Here is a 26,389-nt window from a genome sequence, read left to right on the forward strand (position 1 = left end):
GGCTAATTGTATTGCTTTATTGTTACCACACCCATGATTGCCAACGGCTTATTGAGAACACGTTTATAACCATCTGCTATAACATTCTTTTTAAAATGTGCTACCTTTTATTGTTTGTTTATGGATAGATTGCACATGCCATGGCTTACATGTAACTGCCAGAGAACAACTTGTGGGAGGAGTCATTCTTCCCTCCACCACATTGGTCCCACATCAAACTCAGGTTGCCAGACTTGGCCACAGGCATCTTTAGCCATTGAACCATCTCACTGGCCCCTTCCTACAGCATTCTTGTTTCAAGTAACCTAAACAAATTGAGATGCATTTATCAGAGAAGGATGCATTTACACAGGAACACGGGTTACATGCAGATGCCCTGGGAAGGTAGAGAGACATAGGTCCCAGTTTTTCGGGTCTGTCTCCTCCCTTCCTAAGAGGACATCAGTCCAAATCAATCCTCTTCCTTGCTTCTGGGTACTTTCTCAGTATAATCCTTTTCTTTGTGAACCTCTGGGCTCAGCAGAAACCCTGATACCTTCTCCAAGCCTTTGCTGACCATGCACGTGACATTTTCCTCAGATTCTTACAGTGCCCAGTGACTTTCTTTTTTTTTTTTTCCGGAGCTGGGGACCTAGCTCAGGGCCTTGCGCTTGCTAGGCAAGCGCTCTACCACTGAGCTAAATCCCCAACCCGCCCAGTGACTTTCATTCTGCCTTTTAGGATCATAATGTCTCTCTCCTGTCTGGATTGCGTTCCTTGAGGTCAAAGCCCATGTTTATAACTTTGCGGGTCATGTACTCATTTCTGTAAGTAAAAAACTTGAGCCAGGCAGTGGTGGTGCATGCCTTTAATTCCAGCTCCTTGGAGGCAGGTAGATCTCTGAGTTCAAGGCCAACCTGGTCTACAAAAAAAGTTCCAGGACAACCTGTCCTGAAAAACCAAAAACAGAAAAAGAAAAAAATTCAATAAAATTCTCCAGAGCAAAATACCCATTTACTCTTGAAATAGTCAAAATACTAAGCTTAATGCATAGACCCAGAACCTAAAGCCACCTGTCACTACATCCGGATCCTGTATCCTCCTTCTGTCAGTTCCCTGCTGCTCTCAGAAGCCAACAAGTATGTGGGCTCCATGTTTTTTTCTTGGCTCTCTTTGTCTGTTATGACTGTCAGCCTCTGGCCACCATTGTCAAGTACAGATAGCTCCAGCCCTCATTAGCTCCCACCTCCTGAGATCTAGCTTCTCTCCAGGGATGGGGCGTGCCTAGAGGTATGGCTAGGCAACTGCTCCTTGCACTTACATCATAGGGAGGCCCTGGGGCTTAAGGCTGTGTAGCTGTTGTGCAGTGGGGCCTCTGAGATGTTTTTATCACTGTCGCTTGTACCTTTGCTCTCCGACTCGTGAGCCCTCATCAGTCACAGCTATATAGCCATTGTACACATCTCTTGCACAGACCTTTGCACTGATCTCCTCACTTGCACCATCTTCATCCAGGAAGAAATCCCCATCTCTCTTCTATCCACTCTGCAAAGAATGAAACTTTATAAGACATTTCATTCCACAACTAAAGGTGATGTTTATAGAAGTGTCAGCAGAGCTGTTGGAGCCACAGTTTGGACTGCCATGATGATGGTACTGAGTCAAGATGAAGACGGGCAGATCTGGGGGGTGTGGTCTGATCCTCACCATACCTGTCAAGAACATGCCACGGTTGTCCAGTTCCATGGCTCAGTTTATCAAGGTCTAAGCAGATAGCAAAGGAATTAGAATGGGGTCGGGAATGTAGCTCAGTAGGAGAGTACTTGACCATATATACAAGATTGCTTTCCTACCCAAGAGAAATCAGGGTAGAGTGTCCAGTAGGTGTTTGTGCCTATAATCTTAACACTGGAGTATCTGAGGCAGGAAAAGAGCAGAGACCAGCTTGGGCTACATAGCAAATATAAAGCAAGTATGGACAACTTAGTGGGAACCTGTCTTTAAAAGCAAAAAATGAACAAATGAACAAAAAGCTCACTGAAAAAATACAGAAATAAAAGAACCAAAGAAGTAAATAAGCAAATAAAGTTCCCTGAAGACATGTTTTAAAGGGTTTTTAAAAAGCCAGATTAGTTAGTTACGTGGACTGATTCATACTCCTCCTCTCAGATTCTGCAAGCCCTTTATCCACCTCAGCTTATGGGTTCATTGCGCCAACTAAGGGATTGCTTTGGGGTTTGAAAATCTGTCATCCATTTGGTTTTGTTGTTGTTGTTTGGTTGTTTTTTTGTTGTTTTTGGTTTTCTTTTTCTGGTGCCAGGTTAGATTGCTACACACATGCAACTTAGGGTTCTCTCCAGCAAGCAAAAGGCCAAGAAGTAATAGGCTCATATTCTCAAGGCCATCTGATACCGTCTGCAACCGGCCGTTTTCTCAGGAAGGTCCTCCCTGCACCATGCAGATCTAACTCTGTTGGAGGGAGTGCAGATCTAAGAGCTATTTTCAGAACACTTGTGCTGTCTGTTATTCATAATTATTGGGCCTTTTAACAAAATCAGTCATGTCTAATGGTGCATTCCTGTAAATTCCAGCACTCAGGAAAGAGACTAGGGGATTGCCACAAACTCATGCCAGCCTGGCCTATACAGTGAGAACCCATTTAAAGAAAATAAAACAAAGAAAGAGGGAAGGAAGGAAGAAAAAGAAAGTGAGAGTGAGAGGAGAAAGAAAAACAGGTAAAATAGTAGGAGGAGGGTGGGTGTGATAGCCAGCTTCCTGTTACTATAACAAAATGCCTGAGGTGATCAGTTATAAAGCAGAGAGGTTTGTTTTGGCTCACAAACTCAGAGATTTTGATCCCAGGCCAACTGGCCTTGTTGTTCTAGGTTTGTGTTGAGGCAGTGCACAATGGTTTTAACATACGGTAAATTATTTCACCTCATGGACAAAGTGTAAAAGAGACAGAAGATAGAGCTGGAGCCCTTGTCAGTCCCTCAAGGACACACCCACAGTGTCCTAACTTTCTCCCACCAGCACCTCCTCCTAACAGTTCTGAGACATCCAGTAATGCCACAGGCTGAGTACCAACCCTGAAACGTACAGGCATTTGGAAGACATTTAAAAACCATAGCAAAGGGTGCCTTGTAGCTTACAACAAATGAAGCTACCTCACTAGGAGGCTACATTGTGTTGGCTACAGTCAGTGAAAGTGAGGAGAATAAGGTCCTGCCTATACACCTTTACCAGCAGATAATAACTGCACAGCCTAGTCTCTGGGGTCTACAGAACAGCAACGTTCTGTTCTTTCGGAACTTAGAGTGAAAGATTTGCCTGGTATCAGTACTGGGCAGGCCTCTGTAAGACTGAGTAAGGAGCCTCTAGAAGCCCACAGCACAGTGCTGTGTTGGGAAACTTAGCCACCAGGCCAAGTACTTAAGGGCTATTGAGCTTCTACTACTAGAAGGATCATCCTCTGAAACTAGTCTACACAGTTTAACTTCCCACCCTCCTATCAGGGCTAGTCCCAAACCCCCTGTTTTAACCTGGAACTAACTGAGAAGTTTAGAGTCTCCTCAGAAAAAGCTTCTGGTTGCTTTTCTTTTTATAATTTTATTGGTGTATATTAATTGTACACAGTACGGAGCTTCCTTGTAACATCTCCACACATTATTCTGAGCATGCCCATATTACTGCCCTTTATTCTCTCCCTCTGTCCTTCCTTTTCTCCCTCTCTATTTCCCTCCCAAATGCCTTATTACTGAGCTTACATACAGCACAAGTTTTGTATTGTGCTATTTTGTAATGGAAAGCCACTGACGCCAGGGCAGGCTAACACAGGCTAACACAGGCCAGAGAGGAGCTGGTGGAGAAAGCAGCACAGAGGCCTCCAGCCTGTACCTAAGGTCATTAGGTCACTACACAACAGATTTGCTGCTTCAGCCGAGTGCTTCTCTGAAGGTTACAGGACAGGTGATGACAGGCCTGGAGGACCCTACAGACCTGCCCAAGGCCGGTGTGGAGCAGGGCCTCCCAGGGGACACACTTTTCTCCCACAGCAGTGAGAGGCACAGGTGACTCCCTGAACTCAGGACCTGTGTCACAGAGAACTCAGAGCTGCCAGGTGGAGGGTTTGATGTTTGCGCCTTTCCAAAGCTGATTCGTGACAACAGAACAAGATCCAGTAGCTTCTTGTGAGGTAGGCATTGTCAGGAGGAAGAGAGCCCATAGCAGCAGAGACAAGACACTGCAGCTGAGCCTCTCTGCTCCCAGACCCCTCCCCTTGGTGAGTGAGGCCACTTCCCTCCCATCCACCCATAGCAGACCAAAACCACACATGCCAACCAGCAGATGCCAGCTCAGCCAATCCCAAGTAGAACTACCCAGCTGACGCTGAACTAAATCAGATGGTTTTGCTGTGGCTTATTACACATGCAAAACTGGAGATCTACCTTGCCTGTGGATAGCCCAAGATGCGGAAACCATCTTGAGGTTACTGCACGGCTCTTGCACCCCTGCAGACAGTTATGAGTGTCAAAACTATTGCTAATGCCCATGCTGCACTGTGAACAGCAAGCACAAACTTAGAAGGAGCCATTGCACTGTAATCACGAGTATAAGGATTGGTAAGTGGAACAGAGCAAACTCGCAAAGCCACAGACCACCGAATCTGGTAAGGTGTGGAAGTGCGGTGCACTTGGTAAGGTGTGGAAGTGCCGTGCACCTGGTAAGGTGTGGAGGTGCGGTGCACCTGGTAAGGTGTGGAGGTGCCGTGCACCTGGTAAGGTGTGGAGGTGCCGTGCACCTGGTAAGGTGTGGAGGTGCCGTGCACCTGGTAAGGTGTGGAGGTGCCGTGCACCTGTGTTTATATGGGTAGAAGATCTAGAAGCACATGAGCAGGTACTCACAATCAGTGGGCAACAGTGGTGGGATGGTGGAGATGCTGAGAGCAATGGGCACAGAAGCGGGGGACAAAAAGAAGGGGTACAGTTTAAACACCCCCCAAACACACACAATCTTGCTTATGCAAAGGGGTAAAATGTGTTCACATCCAAACCTTTCCTGAGATGTGTTTGTGTCTCCTTGGGAGAAGTTAATACAACACCAACTCCCAAACTTTGTCCTTGCCCTCCCTACAAGCACCTCCTGCTAAAAATAAGCAAATGTAATAAATATCTACGTTTACATCTACGGATTGGTGCTGCTCACAATCATGCCCAGAGAAGGTTCATTTTTGCACTAGACTCCAGTCAATGCAGAGACTCATAACTGGTCAAAGTGCTGACGATAAGTGAGACGCATATATCACCCTGCACAAGGCTAAGAGACCCTCACAAGAGATGACCTGTGATGGAGGGTAGGAGACGAGTGAGGGTGAACGCTGGTAGCCACCGCATGCAGGAGCCCCAGCAGCCCTGGTTAGCTGCACAAAGTCAGGCTAATCAGTAATTAGCACAATGGAGGGGCTCTGTCACCCCCAGCTGGGGAGGTAGGCTAACCACCTATGCTCATGCAGGCAATACCTACTGAATTCAGTTGGCTGCTTTTTTTTTTTTCTTTTTTCAAAAGAAGGACACAAAGGAGAAAGGGAAACACATTGAAGGGAGGATGTGTAGGAGTGAGTGAGACGGAGAATTTGGGGATTAAGATCAAGAAACTATATATATTATCTATAAGTATCAAATAATTTAAATAAGAGTATACCTAGACCCAAGAAAACAGCTTTATGCAGTGTGAAATGTATCAGAATACAAATAGTTGATATAAAACCGTTCTTAAAAGCTTAGAGACTGAGATCCTATGACCTGTGATGGGCGTTGACCTGGGTTCCCCAGGGTCCCAGCAGAAAAGGGAAGACTCGACCGTGTGCACTCTTCCCACATCCACGTATGGCAGATTGGCGCATGTCACATGAGGCATGTGGTCAACACGAGAGACAAAACTCGAGAAAGTGGGTAAAGCTTCTGCCAAACACTCCTGTCACCAGCCGAATGCTGGGAGTGTCTGCTGAAAGGTTCTGTGTGTTTAGTAAGACGCCAGATGGCAATGGTGAATCAGAGGGGCAGGGAGGACCTTGTTATTTCCTGCCAAAAGATTAGCTCACGTGACAGAGTCAGCACATTTCTAATGAAGTAAGATCTGTAGTACTTATCCTGGACGCCTGGGACACTGCCTCTGGAATAGCTGACACCATCTGTCTACTCCCCCTTGTTCTCCTAATGCTCCCAGGGAGACCTCTCCCAGCAGTTGCTGTTTGCACCTGCTCCTGGGAGGCCTCAAGACATTTCCTTTCTCCTTGGGTCTCAAGTATCCTGTGTGTGTGTGTGTGTGTGTGTGTGTGTGTGTGTGTGTGTGTGTATCTCCTTCAGCATAGCCTTGTTAAAGACTGTCCAATCCCACACTTCTGCTGGGTCATAGGTGTCCAGTGTACTTGAGTCAAGACTTTCCCCACTGTCTAAAGGTACTGAAGCAACCCCACCCCATTCCTCTCAGGGTTGTATGAAGCATCCAGGCTCCTGTCAGCAAGACTCCCACCCCTTGTGTTCTTCCCAAGGCTTGAGGAAAAATAAATAGGAAACATGGACTTTAACCATTCTCAGCACGAATGAGATGCTCACCAGAGTGGTATCAGAGGCCACAGAGAGAAGATTTAGAAAAGATCCAGAATGTGATTGTATAATGCCTACAGTGGGAAGGGTCCGATAGAAAACCTCATACCAATAACCAGGAAAATGTCAACCTGAACATAAAGAGGTAATCACAACACACCAGGCAAGAGCGTTAACACAGACACCAGAACAGTGTTTCACTAAGAGACCATGAACGCACTTGAACCAAATGAAACATGAAGTTCAGCCTAGTGGGGGCGTCTTTAATCCAGCACTCTAGAGGCAGAGGCGGCTGGCTTGCTGTGAGTCTGAGGCCAGTCTGTTCTATAATACTGAGTCTACACACACACACACACACACACACACACACACTATCATCATCATTATTATCATCCATAGTATAAAAGGATTAGATGGAAATCTTAGGACTAAAATATGACAACACGATAACTGAATGGCTGGCCTCAGCAACAACAGAGGGGAAGAGAAAGCCCAGAGTAAGTGTGGGAAAGTGCTGTGAACAACATGAACAGGCTGAAGAAGGAGAAAAGATCAGAGCCTCAGAGACCTGTGGGAAAGACCAGAGGATTTACGAGTAAGTCCTTGAAGAGGGGAGAGGTGGGAGTAGAAGAGTATTTGAAGCAATAATTGCCAAGTCCTGGGGGATGGGTCAGTGGGTAATGCACGTGTGGTTATCTACATGGACCTGAGCTCAGATTCCCACAACTCACGTAAAGTCAGGTATGGGAGCAATCACTGGGATTCTAGCACCCTTATTTTTAAAGTCAGTTCTTCAAGACTGCCAAGATTCTTACAGTGTGTTTTGGTCATATTTACCTCTCTCTATTCTTCCCAGATCTGTATGTTCTTTAAAAGGAAATCCTTACAGAGCAACTTATAGTCCCACAGTCTTCTTGGTTGTTGTCTTAGTAAGGGTTCATGGCTGTGAGGAGACACCGTAACCAAGGTAACTTTTATAAAGGAAAACATTTAATTAGGGTTGGTTTACAGGTTCAAAGTTTCAGTCCATTATCATCAAGGCAGAAATACAGCATCATCCAGGCAGGCATGGTGCTGGAGAAGGACTGAGAGTTCTACAAATTGTTCTGAAAGCATACAGGAGGAGGCTGGCTTCCGGGCAGTCAGGATCAGGGTCTCAAAGCCCTCTCTCACAGCAACACACTTCCTCCAACAAGATTACACCTCCCCGGGGCTGGAGAGATGACTCAGCGGTTAAGAGCATTGACTGTTCTTCCAGAGGTCCTAAGTTCAAATCCCAGCAACCACATGGTGGCTCACAACCATCTATAATGAGATCTGATGCCCTCTTCTGGTGTGTCTGAAGACAGCTACAGTGTACTTCTATATAATAAATAAGTCTTAAAAAAAAAAAAGATTACACCTCCTAAGAATGCCACTCCCTAGACCAGGCATATTTAAACCACCATAGCTGTGGTCTTCCACCAGAGGGTGGTCAACTTACCAGTGACTATGCTCTTAGGGAAAACTGACTGTTTCTTCCTTAGCAGTCAGTGTCTCTGTGGCTAGGGATGGGGTTGTATGCCCAATTCCGTTCTCCAAGTTTAGATTTGCTCTGGCTTGGACTTGCACGAGTTTTGCATGCTATTACAAAAGGTTTCCTTGGAACCATTCACTACGTGTGGCTCTTATGCACTTTTCAACCTGCCTCCTTTCCGTCTTTCTCCCAGAGCCTTGGGAGGAAGAAGTGATACATATATATGTATGTACCTATACCTACTCCCTTTAGCACTGAGAAGTCTGCAGTCTCTCATTCTCTCTGCTCCTTGGCCAATTGTGGGTCTCTATTGTTTACCATCTACTGCAAGTAGAAGCCTCTCTGATGAAGGCTGGGAGATGCAATGATTACAGATATATCAATAAGCCATTAGGACTTTGTTTAGAATTATGTTCATTTAGAAGCATAACAACAGTAGTGTCTCCCTTAAGGGCTACGATGTGTTCTAGCCATAGATTCTTGACCTGAAGATGGTGTGAGGTACTAGTTTCATTTCGTGGAATGGGGCTTCAATCTTAGCAGAGAGTGGTTGTTTACTCCCGTGATCTACACCGCTCTTGCACCACTGGGAATGCGTTGTTAAACCAGCCGTGACTGTAGCCTGTAGGATTCACAGCTGATGTAATTGATGGTCACTTTTCTCCAGTAGCAACTTTCTCAGCTCCTGCCAGCACTATGGAGGCCAGCCAACAGGGATGAAACTTCCAGGTCCCTCTCAGCTTGAGTCTGCCATGTTTTAAAAAATTGAAATACTTTGCACATAAATAGATGGAGCTAGAAACAGTCCTTCTGAGTGGAGTGAGGTAACACAAACCCAGAAAGGCAAACATTGCATCTTTTCTCCCATCTGTAGGTGTTAGCTTTGAGTCTCCACATGTTTGCTTTGTTTGAAATACCGAAGATACAGGAAATTTATAAGCCGTGGGGGGGGGGGTTCAAGAGAAGGGGGATAGAGGGCACTGGCATTGGGTGAAAGGGGATGATGGAACAGGAAGGGTTAAACTGGAATGGGGAAATGGGGAGCAGAGGAGGAAGAAGGGAGACGGCTGAATAACTACAACGTCCTTTTGAAAAAAACATGGAGATCTACTACGATGGACACGTCATGCATATATATGAAGACACACACACCGGGAGGCATAAAAAGGGAATCATTGAAATTTGGCAAAAGCACATAAATCTTCACACTAAGGAAGCTGAGAAAATCTTAAATAGGAAAAACCCACAGAAGTTCACCCACATTTCAGAGTTCTAAAGGCTAAATCTGGAGGAAAACAAATTAAAGCAACAAGAGAGAAAGCAAACCTCATCCAAAAGAGAAAACCGTCTGAGAAGCAGCAGCACTCTCATCCAGGTCCAGGGAGTCCAAAGCCGTTTCCAAGTTTTGTTCTATTCTTTGACATTAGTAGCGTTGTTGCGGTGCTGGGAATTGAACCCAGGGCCTGGTACTATGTGCTCGGTAAGAATCTACCACTAAGCTGCATCACCAGCTCCTCCGAGGATTTTTTTAAAAAATGTTTTTATTACCTTTAATTTATTAAAGACTTACAGTCTTTTCTGGAATTTCTAAATTGTTTAATAGCTGAAACAAATTTATTAACAATGATCGATGCATTCCAAAGTATGCAAAGGAAACAGTCAAGGCAATCATTTGATAATTGAAGAAGCTCGAGGCCTGTGAAGAGTTTGAAGCTTGCAGAAATCTGCATACCTCATTCAGTGATTGTAGAAGGCAGAACCACACACATTTTGTAATGACATGATTGTTACTAATTGTCTTGTTTGTCTGAAGTCAGGAGTCTTACTACATAGCCCAGGCTAACCTTAAAAAAGATCCTCCTGCCTCAGCTCCTGAGAGCTGGGTTCACAGGTGTGCCCTACCACGCCTGCCTCTCTACTTCTGTATTTCGATTATTTTGATGGTTTATTGCCACACACATGTAAGGACATATTGTCTAATGTTAATTTCCTGGGTTGGGCATTGTATTATAGTTACAAAATATGTATCTATTACTAGAAACTGGGTCAATGTCTTTGAAACTTTCTAGGAACTTGTTTCAAAGTAATTTTCTCAAGGGATGAGTGTGGTACACCATAATAAGGCATGAATGCAAGAAAATAAGAGGTTGTGCATCTTAATTCAAACTTTTCAGTTGCAGATGACGGAAACCCAAGTCCAACCTAGTTAAATAAGTTGTGAATTGGTCATCTTATGGTCCAGGAATAAGAGAGCCATTTCTATTACTCAAAGCTAACATCCCAGAATTCGAATGCACCTAGCTTATCACATGTCCACCCTGGGCCAATGATTGTGTCCCAGAGGTCAGGTTCTCCAACTGCCAGGACTCCCCTCCGCCCTTCCCCACACCCCAGCCCCCAGTCCCCACCCCCACCCCACCCCCGACAGGAAAGACAATACCCTTACTAGAAGGACTGGGTTCAGGGCTGCACATTCCTGAGCCCATAGGCTGTTCTCCCAGATAACAGAAGCTTGAGGATATTGAAAAAAACAATCTCACTTTAGTGGAATAATGCAATCCAGGCAGGACTAACTCACCAGCAACTGAGCCTGAAACCCATTAGGTCAAAAAGAGTGCAACTTAAAAATGCACATCACACAGCAAATCTAGCAAATTCCATAGCTTACCCTGGCCTCACTCAACATGCCTTCTTTATTAGCTTACAGTAGAGCAAAAGCATCTGCACAGGCCAATCCTACACTCTAGTGCTGGGAAATCTGATGTTCTCTGTTCGAGTGCTATATTAACGTGAAAAATAATGGAAAAATTATTGTTAAGTTAAAGGCTCTCAGAAGAACTACTTATAAGTCTGGGCATCTATATTGGTATTATAGAATTTCCTTTTATTTTGTTTCATTTTCATTTGTGTGTTTGTGTGTATGGCAATTTGAATGAGAGTGGCCCTCACAGGCTCAAACATTTGAATACATGGTCCCTAGTTGCTGGAAATGTTGGGAAGGATTAGGAGGTGTGGCCTTGTTAGAGGAGGTGTGGCCTTGTTAGAGGAGGTGTGGCCTTGTTAGAGGAGGTGTGGCCTTGTTAGAGAAGGTGTGTCACTGGGGGTGGGCTTTGAGCTTTCAGAAACTAGTGACATTCCTAGTTATCTCTCTCTGCTTCATGCTTGTGTCAGGGTATAAGTTCCTACTGCTGCTTCACACCATGCCTGTGACTGCTGCCATAGCTACTGCTCCCTGCTGTGCCTGTGGCTGCTGTCACATTCTTGGCCTCGAAGGTCATGGACTCTATCTCTGCAACTGCAAGCCCCAAATCCTTTCATGAGTTGCCTCGCTTATGCTCTTTTGTTCTGAATGTAACCAAGACACTCTCTCTCTCTCTCCCTCTCTCTCTCTCCCTCTCTCTCTCTCCCTCTCTCTCTCTCTCCCCCTCCCTCCATCCCTCCCTCTCTTCCCTCCCTCCACCCCACGTGTGTGTGTGTGTGTGTGTGTTTGTGTGTGTGTGTACATGTACTTGAGTGCTCAAGGAGGTCAGAAGAAGGTGTTGGATTCCCTGGAGTTGATGTTACAGGACATGGTGCTGGAACTTTCTAATTCACTGCACCATCCCAAGAATCTGGGAGGTGGTTAAGGTCATGGAGATTGGATGCTGAGAAGCAAAATTTGGTCCTCTGCAAAAACAATAAGGACTTTTAACTGCTGAGCAATCCTTTTAGTTCTACCCTATCCCCTCCACTTTGAGATATGAGTTCACAATGTAGCTTATTGTGGAACCAAACTGGAGATGACCCTTCCTTCAGTGCCTGGTCCTACAACTTTCCAAGTCACTGAGTCATTCAAAGACCTGTGAAGTGGTTGAGGTCATTATTGCCTTTTCAGAGGGGACAGTGGCATGGTGGTTGACCTGACGATGGTTAACACCTTGCAAACTTTTCTTGGCTCTTGTTCCCAAATACAAATGCCTTTCCTCTTGCCTGGTCACAAATGGTGTCCGGAGCTGGAGGATATAAACTAAGGACTTTTTTTGTGTTTTATGATATTTTCTGTAAAATATGGGCTTAAGTCCTAAGGATTTTGCTGTTGTCCAAATAGAGATGAACATGTAAGTCACAGAGCAATTTATTTCAAATCTGGCTCCTGCTCCCAGTGCTAAAGTCATTTCAAAATTAGGCCACAGGTGTGGGAATGAGTGTCATCTTGAGGAAGCAACCTGGTCCCACCCAGGAGACAGAGACTTCAAGCTTGCCTCTGGTCTGCCTTATGATCCCTCAGCACAGAGGGAGGGCCACACCCTCCACACAGCTCCCAGTGCACAGGGAGGAGCTGCGTCCACTCTGAGGGCTCTCCTGATCTTGCAGTGCACAGGGAGGAGCTGCCTGCACTCTGAGAGTTCTCCTGACCTTGTAGTTCCCAGTGAGCTCTCATTTTCCAGCCAAACTGCCTACTTCCCTCTCTGGCCTTCAGAATTAGGACAAAGAGTTGTCCTTCAAAGGCATGCCAAGACTTTTGTTTTTCTTTTTTTGTTGATATCTGTTCTCATTGGAAACATGATAGATACACACACACACACACACACACACACACACACACACGGGGTGGGAGGGGTGCTATGGGGAGAGAGGTGGACAGACAGACAGAGCACTGCATCAGAAAATTAAAAGTGTGCCCCCACCCCAGGGTTTGCATGGGACTTCTCTGAGACACTCAGAGAACGTTTTAGAAAAATAATGTTCTGAAACACATACCTGTCAAAGTATTAGTCCTGAGGCTCACCCTTGCTGCATGAAACATATGCTTTAATAACGGTGAGAGTAATCTTACTGAGATTCAGAAAGTGTATTCCTCCCTCTACCTTAGCACAAAGCTGGGCTGTCCTACTGGCTAGCTGTTGCTTCATCAGCTGGCAGACACAGAGGAGTAAGGAGTTCTAACTTAACAGGACTTTTTAAGATTTACTTTATTTGTAAGTGTGTGTGTGTGTGTGTGTGTGTGTGTGTGTGTGTGTGTGTGTGTGTGTGTACAGGTTGGTGCCCATGAAGTCTAGAAGAGGTGTCAGATTGTCAGATCCCTTGGAGCTGGAGTTATACACAGTTGTGAGCCAACCAACACGGGATAAGTACACCTCTTATCCTCGGAGCTGTCGGTCTTCCCTGTCTGAACAGATTTTTGTTGTTGGTTTAATGAATGTTACAGGTCAAAGGCTATAGATATTATAGCTCCTGACAAGAAAGTCTCTGGACTTAATGATCTAGGTCAAAAATCTGTTCTGTCATGTGCTGGCTAGGTGAATGCCACATGTGTTATCTGGTGCAGATGGAATGGTGGCAGCTTGGAGAGAGAGCTGTTGGCTGTCCGCTGAGTTAGGAAGTGTGATCCATCGGTGACTTTTGTGTCATGTTACCAGAATGTCTAATAAGTGGTTTGTATAGAGGCATCATCAGGGCACAGCCTTACACCTGGATAGTTCGGCTTGCAATCATCGCTGCTGATTAACACTGGTGTCTTTGGAAGGCCTCAGGTAGAAGACCGTGGCAATGGATAATCCTCACTGCCAACACCTTTGGGATCGCCTAGCAGAAATCTCTCTCTCTGGATTGTAGAGAGGACCGTGACGGGAGTCACCCTAGGCTCACCTCTGCCCTGCACAGAACGTACACACGGCTGCCACATCCTATCAAGGTAAAACTGAAAGCTACCATCTTCCAAACATCAGCTGTGTGTACCAGGTACTTTGCATGTCTCATTTCAATCCTCATGATGATTTTCAAGACAAATATGCAAATAAATGGTTTGAGAAATGTTAATTTACTCCAGAGAACAGCAAAGCCAGGATCTGAAGACAACTCTGTGCCACTCTAAAACCCACGTCTTTCCCCAACCCCTGTGTTCTTTTTTTTTTTTTTTTTCTTTTTTCTTTTTTTCGGAGCTGGGGACCGAACCCAGGGCCTTGTGCTCGCTAGGCAAGCGCTCTACCACTGAGCTAAATCCCCAACCCCACCCCTGTGTTCTTAGCCAGCACTTCAGTTACTGTCACAAAATGCCTGAGATGAGTCAACTTAAAAAGAAGAAAGGTTTACTGTGTCTCAGTCTCAGAAGTTTTAGTCTTCACTTGCCCTGTGATAGCATAGGGCAGTAAAAGCACCTGGCAGAAGAGGCTTGGTTGTTTCCCTGAACCCATAACAAGCAGCTCATAAGTGCCTGCAATTGCACTTCAAGGCATATGACTATCCGACCTCTTCTCTAACCTCTGTGGACACGCACACACAGACACACACACACACACACACACACACACGTTTTAACTGAAAGAATTGTTTTTTTAAAGATACACACTATAGACCCTGAGCCGTGAGGGTGTACAGAGTGAGGAAGCACCCACCTGCTTGTGGTGCCAACGCTACTTTAAAGGAAAAATACGTGCTTCAATTCTGAATTGGGAAATAGCTTTAAAGGTGCAGGCAGCCTGCTGAGAGAAATTCCCACTGAACTGTGAGCACCTGACATGAGATCCTTTCTTGATAAAATCACATTTGACCATGGCAGGAACAAAAGTGCACTGATCCCAGAAAGGGAGGCCAAATCAAATTCAGGCCACCGCTTACTGCGCTCCTGGTAAGGTTTACCTGCCCTAGAAAACTCCATATTTTAATGTCTATTCGTCATAGGATTGCCAGACTTTAAAAAAGAAAAGGAAAGAAAAGAAAAATAAAAGAAAGAAAGAAGAAAAAATAAGACTAATATTTTTTAATATAAGTCTGTCTGTCTTGTGCAATCAATATTCAGGACATACTGTAGTTTAAAGTTGAGATTCCCATTCAGCTGGTGAACCTCTCTATTTCACTTGGCAACCCTAGTTCCTTGGCCTGAAAGTTCCTCACTGGTATCTCACAGATGGAAGGGTAATGGCGCAGTTGCTAGGCAACTAGGCTCAGAATCAGGCTGACACCTTCCCAGCAGCGTCAGTGGAACTTAGAGCAGCACTGAACCGGAGCCAGCCCAGTCGCCTGTGAGTGCCAGTGTTGAGGTGGGGACAGGCACAGGCAGGGTGGAGCTTTGTTCTGTCTCTTAGAGCTTGCATGTTTGTTTCTATTACTACGCTAACGAGTGACCACGAATTTAGTAGCTCAAAGCAATACGCATTTATTCTTTCTCTCACAGCTTTCTCTCAGCGACTCTCCCTCCTCAGCCTCCTAAGTGCTGGGATTACAGGCTCTCCTTGGCCCATAGTCTTGTCCATCTCCAAAGCCAATAGCAGTTCTTGTTACCACCACTGCCCTCTGCTGCAGCCTCCTGACAGATCTCTGCTTTCGTGTGTGTGTGTGTGTGTGTGTGTGTGTGTGTGTGTGTGTGTGTGTGTCTGCGTGTCTGTGTGTGTCTGTGTGTGTGTTTACTTTTTTGAGACAGTTTCTCTGTGTAGCCTGACTGTCCTGAAACTTGCTCTGCAGATCAGGCTGGCCTCAAACTCAGAGACCCACCTGCCCTTGCCTCCCAAGTGCTGGGGTTAAAGTTGTGGTCCACCACCACCTGGCTCTCTACTTTCCTCTTATGCTAAAGATTCCAGCACTGCCCTGGGTCCGTCCAATGAGTCCAGGAAGATCTCTTTACTTTAAGGCTATTGATTAATAAATTAATTACACCAGCAAAGCTCTTTTTGCACATGAGGTATTATAGTCACAGGAGGAACAGAGGGGGAAAAAGTAATGGGCTCATAATTCTCTTTGAATCACAGGCTGGCCAGGGTTGGCGCACTTCCCAAGAACACCTTCCCATAATGTGCAAGTGCACAGCTCTGCCTATATCTGCTCTGCTACAGAATGAGATGACCAGGGTATATCGTCAGTTTCATCACAGCTGTGCCCTGACACAGACAACCTGAAGGAGGAAGGATTTATTCTGGCTTGTGGTTTCAGACCATTAAGTCCATGACTACATGCTTAGTCTTATGCAACTGTGCAAGCACATCCAGCTATTCACCTCACGGCTGACAAATGGGAGACAAAGATATTCCCCCAAGGGCCTTCCAATAGTGTACTTCCTCCAGCTGGCCCCACATCCTGAAGTTTCTAGACCCTTCAAAAATATATTGCACCATTCAGGGAACATTGCACATGGAAGGGTGGAGAGACTGAAGAGGTTAGAGAGGCCAGCTACAAAGCAGTATCTTCTGTACCTCTTGGAGCCTCTGCAGTCATGAGCTCATAGTAGCTGTGGTTGTCTGTGTAACCTACACAAGACCCAGCATAGGTGGGAGAGGGGCCCTTGAAGGACCACCATAAATGAGGAGCTACTGAAGCAACTGAAGGCTACTGGGGAGCCAGTTGAATCCAGAGGAGTGGCACGCATTAGGTTGCCCATGCTCCAGTGGATGACCCATCACACCCATGCACATAAAAGACAAGAGAGATTGGATCCAGGGTGCTGTGAAAAGAAGACATGAAGTTAGGAGGGGTGGTAGAGGAGGGTTCTGGAATGAGATGACTCTGTTGTAGTGGGCTGGCATGATTAAAGTACATTGTTTACATGATTGAAATTCTCAAAGAATGAATAAAAATAAGTAGATAAATGAAAACAGAGCTACAGCCATCAAGCTGGAGACTGGTGGTTTAATGCATGTGCCTATGGGAGATATTTCATATTCAAGTCACAGTAAAGTAGAACCAAAGCCCCTTCACCCTGAATCAAGTCCATCTAAACATTTAAAGTCAGTAAGTGTGTATTTCTCAGTATCCTGGAAAGAGTCTAGCTTCTGACCAAAGACCTGTGAGTGGCTCGCTCTGCACTGCCACATGGCCAATAAAGGCTCTTGTGGACGGACACTCTCCCTGGTCTTTTACTTAGCTCACTGTCTCAGTTAGGGTTTATGTTGCTGTGGTAGAACACCATGACCAAAGAGAACACAGAAGGAAAGGGGATATTTCAGCTTTCAACTCTCAGCTCACGTTCCATCACGGAGGGAAGCCAGAGCAGGAGCTCGAGGCAGGAACTGAAGCAGGAGCCATGGAAGAGTGCTGCTGACTGGATTGCTCCCCCTAGTCTGCTCAGTCTCTTGTCTTATTCACCTCAGGACCACCTGCCCAGTCAGAATGGGCTGGACCCTCCAGCACCAACCATTTATCAAGAAAATTCCCTGTAGGCTCTTCTGGAGCTCTATCAATTGAGGCTCTCTCCTCTCAGGTGGCTGTAGCTTGTGTCAAACTGACAGAAAACTAAGCAGCACCTAGAGCTGCTTTTCCAGGGTGTCTTGAGCAGAGGAGCCAGGCTTAGATCCCCGGTCTATATTGGGCACTACATGTGCCCTACACAGCTGATTCTTGCTAGGGCCGTTCCATGGCAGCAAACGGAACTGGGTGCACTGGGCCTTCTCCTCTTTCACCTCTTGCTTGTGGCTGGCTTCTGCAGATCAGTGCTACTGAGAGGCACAGACCTAACGGACTCCAGTCGAGTGACTCCAGCCATGCTATGAATTGTTGAGCTAATGCATTCATGCATTAACTGATATTCTGCCCCATTAAGGTCTGGACACCAGCTGGATGCCAAGCATACAGAGATAAATGAGCCCTGTTTGACACTGGCAGGAAGCTCTTACCTCTCTTAAGGTATTGCCATATTGGGTAATTCACTCTGCCATCAAGGATTGATTCAAAGCCTCACTCCTGGCCCCAGTTCTCATCTAATCCTCCAGACTCAAGGATAATCATTATTTTCTAAATAAGTAGATCCTGAGGCCCCAGGAAAACACACACACACACACACACACACACACACACACACACACACACACAGAGGGAGGGTGTTCAAAACAGGGATTCTCTAGCCCCAGTTGTCCTGAACTCCCTCTGTAGACTCGACTGCTCTGGAACCCAGAGATCCTTCTGCCTTTATATCCCTACTGCTGGGATTAAAGATGTGTGCCACCACTCCCCAGCTATCTATCTATCTATCTATCTATCTATCTATCTATCTATCTATCTATCTATCGTTTTTGTGAAGCCCAGTTCAGCCTTTGAATTCACAACCTTTTGCCCCCATATACCATGTGAAGAGACCACAAGGGTGCTCCACTACTCCTGGTGAGGACGAAACCTTCTCAGTCAACTCCACTCCACTAGTGTGTGATAGATTTGAGATTCAGACTCAGTAACGGGCTCCTTCATGACAGCTAAAGAGAGGCTGCAGAGAGGGATCAGGACGTGAAGCCTGAGCCTCCTGGGGTTAGAGGGTGGCAGGCTGCGGTACCTCAGGAAAGCTGAGGTGCTGCGTGTGATATAAATGTCACTATTACAGTTATCACACATTAATCCTTGTACTTGCACTGAGACTTTCAGAAGTCCCAGGTCTGGCTGGGACTCTAGATCAGTTGGTAAAGCATTGACCTAGCCTGCTCTATGCCCTGAGTACAGTCCTCAGCATCCCGTAAATTGGGTGTGGTGGCCTGAACTCAGCACTCCAAGGGTGGAATATCAGAAGTTCAAGGTGATCCTCTTCTGCATAGTCAGTTTGAGGCAGCCTGGGCTGTATGATATCTTGAGACAAGGGGTGGGGTTCTTCCAAGCCACCCATAAGCCATCATGAAAGGCATGGTTTTTCTCTGAACTGGAGCATCCCAGGTAGACTCTGACATGGACCTCCTTTACAGAGTTCATTTGTGCTCTGTGCTGATGGCAGTTAACACTCGAGACTGTGGAGTCAACGGCCATTCCAGGAGGGCGCTAGAGAGTCTGTTTTTGTACAGTGATCCACTAAGTATAGTGCCTCTCAATGAGGCCATTTAAGGACCAGCGTCCTATGTAGACATAAAGAACCCATTTATTCCACCTCACTGGCTCGATGGAAAAGCTAAACGTGGGTGTGTACAGAATGCTGGCTGATAATAAAGAGCTGCCCAGCCCAGAGCTAGGAGGAGGGCGAGTGTGAGCATGATGTAATAGTCTCCTCCCTAAAAATGCTCCCCGAGTCTCCACAAGGGTGATAGCATTGGCAAACGTTTAAGTGCCGCTCTCTGCCTGCGCCGTGTGCAGTCCTGCCAAGGATGGATGCCAGGAAGCCCAGCCCTGGCCAGAGTCCATCCCAAAGTGCCCTCTGATTTTAGGTTGTGGAAACCAGCTCACTTCCCAGCTCTTTCTCTCCAGGTTCCCTGTGTGGACCAGAGGCCTGGCTTAACCTGGCCTGGCTTTGCCTCTCCCTCAGGGACAATTCTGCAGCCACAGAACAAACACAGCTTCTCCTGTCAGGTCACCTCCGGATCGACTTAAATCAGTCAGACTGAATCAGGTCAGGTCACTCTTTCTTCTCTGCTTTTTGCTCAGTCCAGACAGAACAGCTTAATGCACAAATCAGGAAGACTGACTTTTACCCTGCTGCTCATGGAGGTGACCAGATCATGCTGCCCATCTCTGGCCTTCCCAGTTACTAAACAGAAATGAAGAAAGTATTCACAATCTCAAATCTTGTATGGTGCTTGAAGTGCACTGAAGAAGCAGAGAGCTACAAAGTAGTAGTAATCGCTATGGTCCCATTCACTTATACCTTCCTGACTACACGTCCATAAAGCACCTACTACATGTAGGGAGTCCTTTGCTCATGCACAGGAGAGGGATGGCGAGGGATGAGGGCTGGGAGAGATGTCATTGCAGCTGTTTAGAATTTAGTGTCTACTGTTTCAAACAGGCAGAGTGTTGGAGGGCATGAGCTAGAAGACGCCCTTGGAGTTATTTTCGAATTAGTTCTGAACGTGTCGCAAACACGCCATAACAGGCAGGGCTGGTGCTGTCAGCTGGCTTCCCTCACAAGCCTTTCCAGTCGGTCACTGGAGAGCAAGGCCTGGGAAGCCTGCATCCTCCAGGCTGAGCCCAAGGTGTGTCTGCTTAAAGGCAAACAGGGTTAGTTTTAGGTCTGTCAGTGGGCACTTTGGGGCTTTAAGTGTACTCATTTTTAATTCATGAGGTTGAAAGCCTACTCTGGAGCTGGCTGTCCAGCCCTAACAGGCTGATCTGAGAATTTGGGGTGGCAATATCGCAGAGGAATTGCAAGAGCCACGCCTCAGCTGGGGCAGAGAAAGTGATGACTCACCCAAGCCTTTTAGGTTGGGTAGGAAGCCGCTGACTTCCCAGCTGGTCTACATATGGCAGGATAGGAATGGAGTTGGGGGGCAGGGGTAGGCGAGATGGAAGTTCCCTGGGATGGGTAGCAGGAGCATCTTGGTGGGAGTTTAATTGTTATCCGTTTTCTGTCTCTTTCTTGGTTGGTTTGTTTTTAGGGACTTTGAGAAAGAGTTGAGCACTGGAATGAGCTTGAAGGAGGCGAAGTAGGAAGATTATAGCCTGGCATCGTAAAGGCCAGAGCTTCCTTCGAAGCTCCGTGGAACATGAGGGCACACAGGGCATAGGCTCGGTGTGGAAGGAGAGTTTGCTTTGATGCTCAGCACCTGGCAGGAAACCTCCAAAGCACATCATCAAACAAAGCTAATAACAGGAGCACCTGGAGGACTGTCTGTGACGATGAATGGATCAAAACCATGAAGCCACCGGGACAATGTATGGTTCCGAGTAAAGGTTTAAGAGTTTTAGTTATTTTTATGAGTTCAGAGGAAGACAATTGCATGCCGACAGCAACAGGTGCACATACACTGGTTGTTAAGTTATGGCTGGAAGAGCAGAGCCAGATGTTTTTCTATTTTAAGAAGCCATGCTGACAGGCGTCTACAGGAAGTGACTGCACCTGTTGAGCCTAAGCTGGCCTGGATGTGGCTCTTTCCTTCCTCTAAGCCTCAGGTGTGTCTCCTTAATTGTCTAAGCCTGGGGATCTCAAAACACAGACTCTGGCTCCTGGACCTGGAGAGCCGTGGCTCAGCCTTTCTTACTATTAAGTCTCAAACCCCAAGATAAACAGCTGAGATGCCTATTTAACCAATCAAAGCGAACCTGGTGACCAGGTTCTGGCAGCATCCCTCAGCACCTACCTGTTACAGGGTCCTCTTGGGTTGCATGCCCCCCCCCCCTTACCTATTCTGAACTCTCCAGCCAGAGCCCTGAGCTGCTCTTGCCTATATAATTCAACTGTTTTGATATCCTGCCCTTTTGGTACCTTTGCCCTCCTGACTGCTGTACCAGGTTCCCCTTTCTCCCCTCCCCCTCCCACCTCTCCTTTTCTCACAGGGTCACAGCCACTGTGGACTCTCCTAGATGTGCCTGCCTTTGGCCATGCTCACCCACGTATTGACAATAAACTTTCTCCTCCAGCCCTGAAGAAGCAGTCCTAGGAGCAGTAATGTCCTCCCCCTTTTGTTTCTTTATTCATTCACTTACGGGCTTCCTGTAACTCCAGCACTGCTGCTTCACAGCCTTAGAGCACAATGGCTGAAGCTAGCACAGGCCATAGCTTCTCGATGGAGCCTGGCATGGTGGTGTGCACACCAAACTTGATGGACAGAGGTAGGAGAAGCATGAATTTCAGGCCAGCTTGGGCCATATCATGGGACTTGATCTCAAAAAACAAACAAAAGCAAAAACAAACAAACAAAAAACCTAACAACAATGTTCAGTGCTGACAGAACTGTACTGTCTGTGCTGCCGACGGACCAGTGGGTGGCAGCCCACTGGAAACTGATGCTTCAGTTTTATCTAAGCCAAGCATCAATCGTGAGTGCTTAGTGAATCCCTCATTGGACAGCTCTGGCCTACGTTCAGAGGCCACCGTCAGGGTTCTGATCCTTGTTAGAGCCATAGTCCAGACTGTGTCCCAAATCACACGGCTTTAAGGATGAAGGCAATGTAAAAATGTACTTAGTTCTGTGGACCATCAACACACCCAGAAAACACAAAAAGCAGGTGAGCACTTTGACTCTGGGAGTCAGCTGAAAAGGCTTCCTGATGGTTGCCTGAGGGGAGGTGCTTCTCTCATTCTGATCTGGAACTGGGGCCTCATTGTTGCCTGTGTGTTGGTAAAGAAAGACTAGAAAATAACTCATGGCCATGAATCCCACAACAGCTTCCGCTCAGAATCTGCAGGCTTGGCTTGTTTTCCTCTTGTGTGTGCCTTCGAGCGCCCATGATACATACGAATGGGCCTTCTCAGCGGGATAGGTGGAAGTCTGGGAGAACTCAGGCAAGGCCATAGGGTTTTTATTTTAGTGTAGTGAGAATAAGAAATTGAAATGTATAAGTAGCAAGATGTTTTTAAAAAGCCAGAGGTAGGGGTATACCCTTACCATCCCAGAGCTTGGAAAGGAAAGAAAGAAGTAAGTTCAAGGCCAGGCTCAGCTACACAGCCAGTTGGGGCCAACCAAGACTACAGGGGACCGTCCATCAAAGAGGCAAAAGGAGAGGGGCTCTCTTTAAAATTCATTTCTATGAATTAGTGAGTTCAGATTGAAAACAGCCAAGTGTTGCAACAGACAATAGTAGAAGATGAGACACAAAACATTTGGTTCGTAAATGCTTTTTTTGTTTGTTTGTCTGTTTTGTTTCCTTTTGGAAAACTGTAGCAGCCTTGACCAGCTGGAATGCTCTATGGAGACTAGACGTGAACTGATGTATAGATCCATCTGCTTCTGCCTCCCAGTGACTAGCATTAAAGGTGTGCTTTATCTCCACTACGAAGTATGTAGAGGAGCACATTCCAAATCGAATCCAACCCTTCAAATGCTATTTCCCCCAGCATGCCTCACCCAAATTATGTCAACATTGACTAGGCCAGGGACTGCTGACAGAGCTCGCATCTGCATTGTTACTTGAAGTCAAACAAGGAGCCAGCTGTTTCAACATGTGCATCCGCCTCTCTAGACACTGAGCTAAAGCAATGACTCAAAGCACGTTAAAAAGACAGGGCAGTGTTTGCCGTCCTTCCTCTTCTCGCTTGGGTTAAACATCCGAGCACAGGCTTTGCCTTTCAAAATCCTGCCCTGGCTCCTGACTCCTCTATTCCAAGGCTGCTTCGTCCCAACATGATAACGAGTTGTGTCCTTTCCTCACCTTCAAAGACAAGGAACAAAATGCCTTTTTTTTTTTCCTTTGTAAGATTTCTCCCTTTGAATTTTGTTTTTCTTTGGCGCCTAAACAGTTCCCAGGGAGGAACAATGCTGAAGGTCGGACAGTCCAGCCTTAGCTATCAAAGCCCCTTCTCATTATCTGTGGCTTTTGCGTCACTCCCAAAAGGCAATGCGGCTTCTGTCCTCTTCTCTGCATGTATTCCTGCCCCATGTCAGCTGCCTGCAAGGTCAGACATTGCCCCCGTGGCTGTGAAGATTAGCAAGGCAGGCAGACACCCTCCGATTGGGAGGTGGACAGAGTCACTTTCCCTTGGCAAGGACTCCTGGGGTTGTTACTGTTGCATCTGAGCTACTTAGTCATGATGTTCCTGAAGCAGAAGCTGGGAACTGCAGTCTCCCCGCCCAGTCACCGTGCTGGAAGAACCTGCTCTCCCTTACTGCCGGTGCCTGTGTCGGTGGCTCCGTGCCTGGACTCCCGCTGGGAGCCAAAGGCTCTTCTTTTCCTAGGCAGAGCCTTCTGTTCTGTCTTTGTGACTAACAGCTTGTGTTGAGTTTTGGTCTCTTAAACAACATTTTCAACATTAGGAGCCGATGATAGTAAACAAGCAGCGTCCAGCAGGAACCCTTTGCAGATAGTTTTGATTTGGTGATGTTTGCTTTTGCTTGTCTGGTTGAATCACAATCCTTAGCTATTTAATAAAAAAAAAAAGAACAAAACAAAACAAAAAGAAAGCAGTTTCCTGATCCATGTGGCTGAGAACATGCTGGGCCTCTGTTCTCCTCCCACTCAGTCAGGGGGATCCAGAGTAGGGGCCAAAAAAACTTGTGTCCCATAAATTTGGGTATGTCGTGCCTTCATTTTGATTGAATTCTAGAAAGTCTTTGATTTCTTTCTTTATTTCTTCCCTGACCCAGAGATCACAGAGTAAAGAGTTGTTCAATTTCCATGAGGGTGTAGGCTATCTGGCGTTTCTGTTGTTGTTGAAGTCTGGCTTTAATCCACGGTGGTCTGATAAGATACAAGGCGTTATTTCAATTGTCTTGTATCTGTGGAGGCCTGCTTTGTGACCAACTATACGGTCAGTTTTGAAGAAGGATCCATGAGGTGCTGATAAGAAGGTATATTCTTTTGCGTTTGGGTGAAATATTCTATAGATGTCTGATAGGTCCTTGTGATTCATGATGTCTGTTAGTTTCATTCTTTCTCCACTTAGTTTTTTTTTTTTTCTTTTTTTTCCGGAGCTGGGGACAGAACCCAGGGCCTTGTGCTTGCTAGGCAAGCGCTCTACCACTGAGCTAAATCCCCAACCCCTCCACTTAGTTTTTGACTGGATGTCCTGTCCATTGGTGAGAGTGTGGTGAAAATGAATAAAAATTTGCAACTTGTGGGGTAGGGGGCATCTCCAGGATGAGACAGAGACCTACGATAAGAGAGGTACCCAAGAATGAATGGGGGTGACCTTAGCCGTGACTCACTACGTTGAGGATATGGACCCTTAAAGCAGGAACTCCAGTGGAGTGATAGAGACACCAATCCACCCACAAAACTTTTAGCCCAAAATTTATCCTTTCTACAAGAAATGAGGGAATGGCCAACCAATAACTGGCCCAACTTGAGACCCATCATGGGCACGCAACCAATCCCTAACACTATTAATGATACTCTGTTATGCTTGCAGACAGTCTAGCATGGCTGTCCTCTGAGAGGTTCTACCCAGCCGCTGACTCAGACAGTTACAGACACCCACAGACAAACAGTGGATGGAGCTTGGGGACTCTTATAGAAGAATAAGGGGAAGGATTGCAGCCCTGAAGGGGACAGGAACTCCACAGGAAGACCAACAGAGTCAACTAACCTGGACCCTTGGAACTCTCAGAGTCTGAACCACCAACCAACAAACATACACGGGTTGGACCTAGGCCTCCCTGCACATATGTGTACAACTTGGTTTCATGTGGATCCTGAACAACTGGACTGAGGGCTATCCCCCCTCAGACATGGGGTATGTTCTTCTAGCTGGGCTGCCTTGTCTGGCCTCAATGGGAGACTTAAAATCTCCACTGAGCCTCACAGACTTGAAGTGCCAGGGTGTGTATAGGGGGTTACCCAAGGGGCCCCACCCACTCAGAGGAGAAGGGGAAAGGGAATGGGGAAGGATTGTGAGAAGGGATGACGGGGGGGGGGGGCAGTGAGTAAGATGTAAAGTGAAAATATAAAATTAAATTTGAAAAAAAGAGCCATAAACAAAGCAAAACAAAAAACAAAAACTAGGCTTCAATGAGGAAGAGCTCACTTTGAAACAACAGGTTAAGACTCCAACTTTAAGGCCACCTGAGGAAGCCTGCCATATTTTTATTCTTTGTTTTTGTTCTGTTTGGGAGAAACAGCAGTCTGGTTGCCATTTAGAATGTGAACTTGGAGCCATTATTAGTTGGACTTTGTGTTCTAATTCACATCAATAATCAATTCTGCTTCTATGTACTCATAACTTATTCATACTGATGGCATTCTGTGGGGCAAACCTCGGCTTGCCAAGCATAGCTGGAGAGCAAACTCTATTTCTAGAATCATCTTCCTTCTAAGACCTACCTAAAAGTATGGCAAATTTCAAGGTCCTTAACTTGGCTCATTACTTCGGTGAGGAATAAGATCCCAAGGAGACAACTAAGGGAAAGAACAGGGCTTCCTACTGAACGAGTCACTTCAGAGTCTTGCATTTAAATTACCTTAAGTGTTTCAGAAGCCTTTGCAGGTCTTGTTTGTAGGCTTGCTTCTTTTGGGTGTAGTGCTGGGGGTTGACCTGAGTGATCTAGACATGGTATGCTGATTATAGTTCTAAAATTACATGTGTTACTAATTTTGTGTGTCTGCCACAGCACTTATATGGAGGTTAGAGGACAACTTGTAGCAGTTGGTTCTTTCTGTCCACCATTGATCCCAGGTGGTCAGGTGTGGTCAGGCCTTTACCTGTTGAGCCATCTTACCAGGCCTGTAGATGACAGATTTGCACTCTACTACTGAGCCAAGTGCCCTGAAAATTATAGCTTTAAAAGAGATTAAATGTCATGTGAACATGGAATTTTAGCGTGTGTGTGTGTGTGTGTGTGTGTGCGTGCGTGCGTGCGTGTATGTGTGTGTGTGTGTGTTACACTATGACCAGTCTATAAGTGGTATTGGAGTCATCCATCTGTGCCTGATCCAATTATGTCCACTGTTGTGGTAAAAGTAAAAAGATGGCAGAACCGGTTCCCACGTGTACCCTGGCGGTCGGCTCTCTAGCTAGTTCTGGCTCCAGCAGGCCATTGGA

At 46.3% G+C, this 26,389-nt stretch overlaps 1 long non-coding RNA gene across 1 annotated transcript; it reads left to right on the forward strand.

The window, feature by feature from the left end:
- The first annotated feature begins 19,096 nt into the window (after positions 1–19,096).
- LOC148000200 (uncharacterized) lies at positions 19,097–21,580 on the forward strand. The gene is made up of 3 exons (XR_015641706.1): positions 19,097–19,366; positions 19,763–19,949; positions 20,352–21,580. It is a non-coding gene; the product is annotated as an uncharacterized LOC148000200 (long non-coding RNA).
- The last annotated feature ends 4,809 nt before the right edge of the window (positions 21,581–26,389 follow it).

This window comes from Rattus norvegicus, chromosome 17, assembly GCF_021556685.1.
Source record: "Rattus norvegicus strain SHRSP/BbbUtx chromosome 17, alternate assembly SHRSP_T2T, whole genome shotgun sequence".
NCBI classification, from domain to species: domain Eukaryota; kingdom Metazoa; phylum Chordata; class Mammalia; order Rodentia; family Muridae; genus Rattus; species Rattus norvegicus.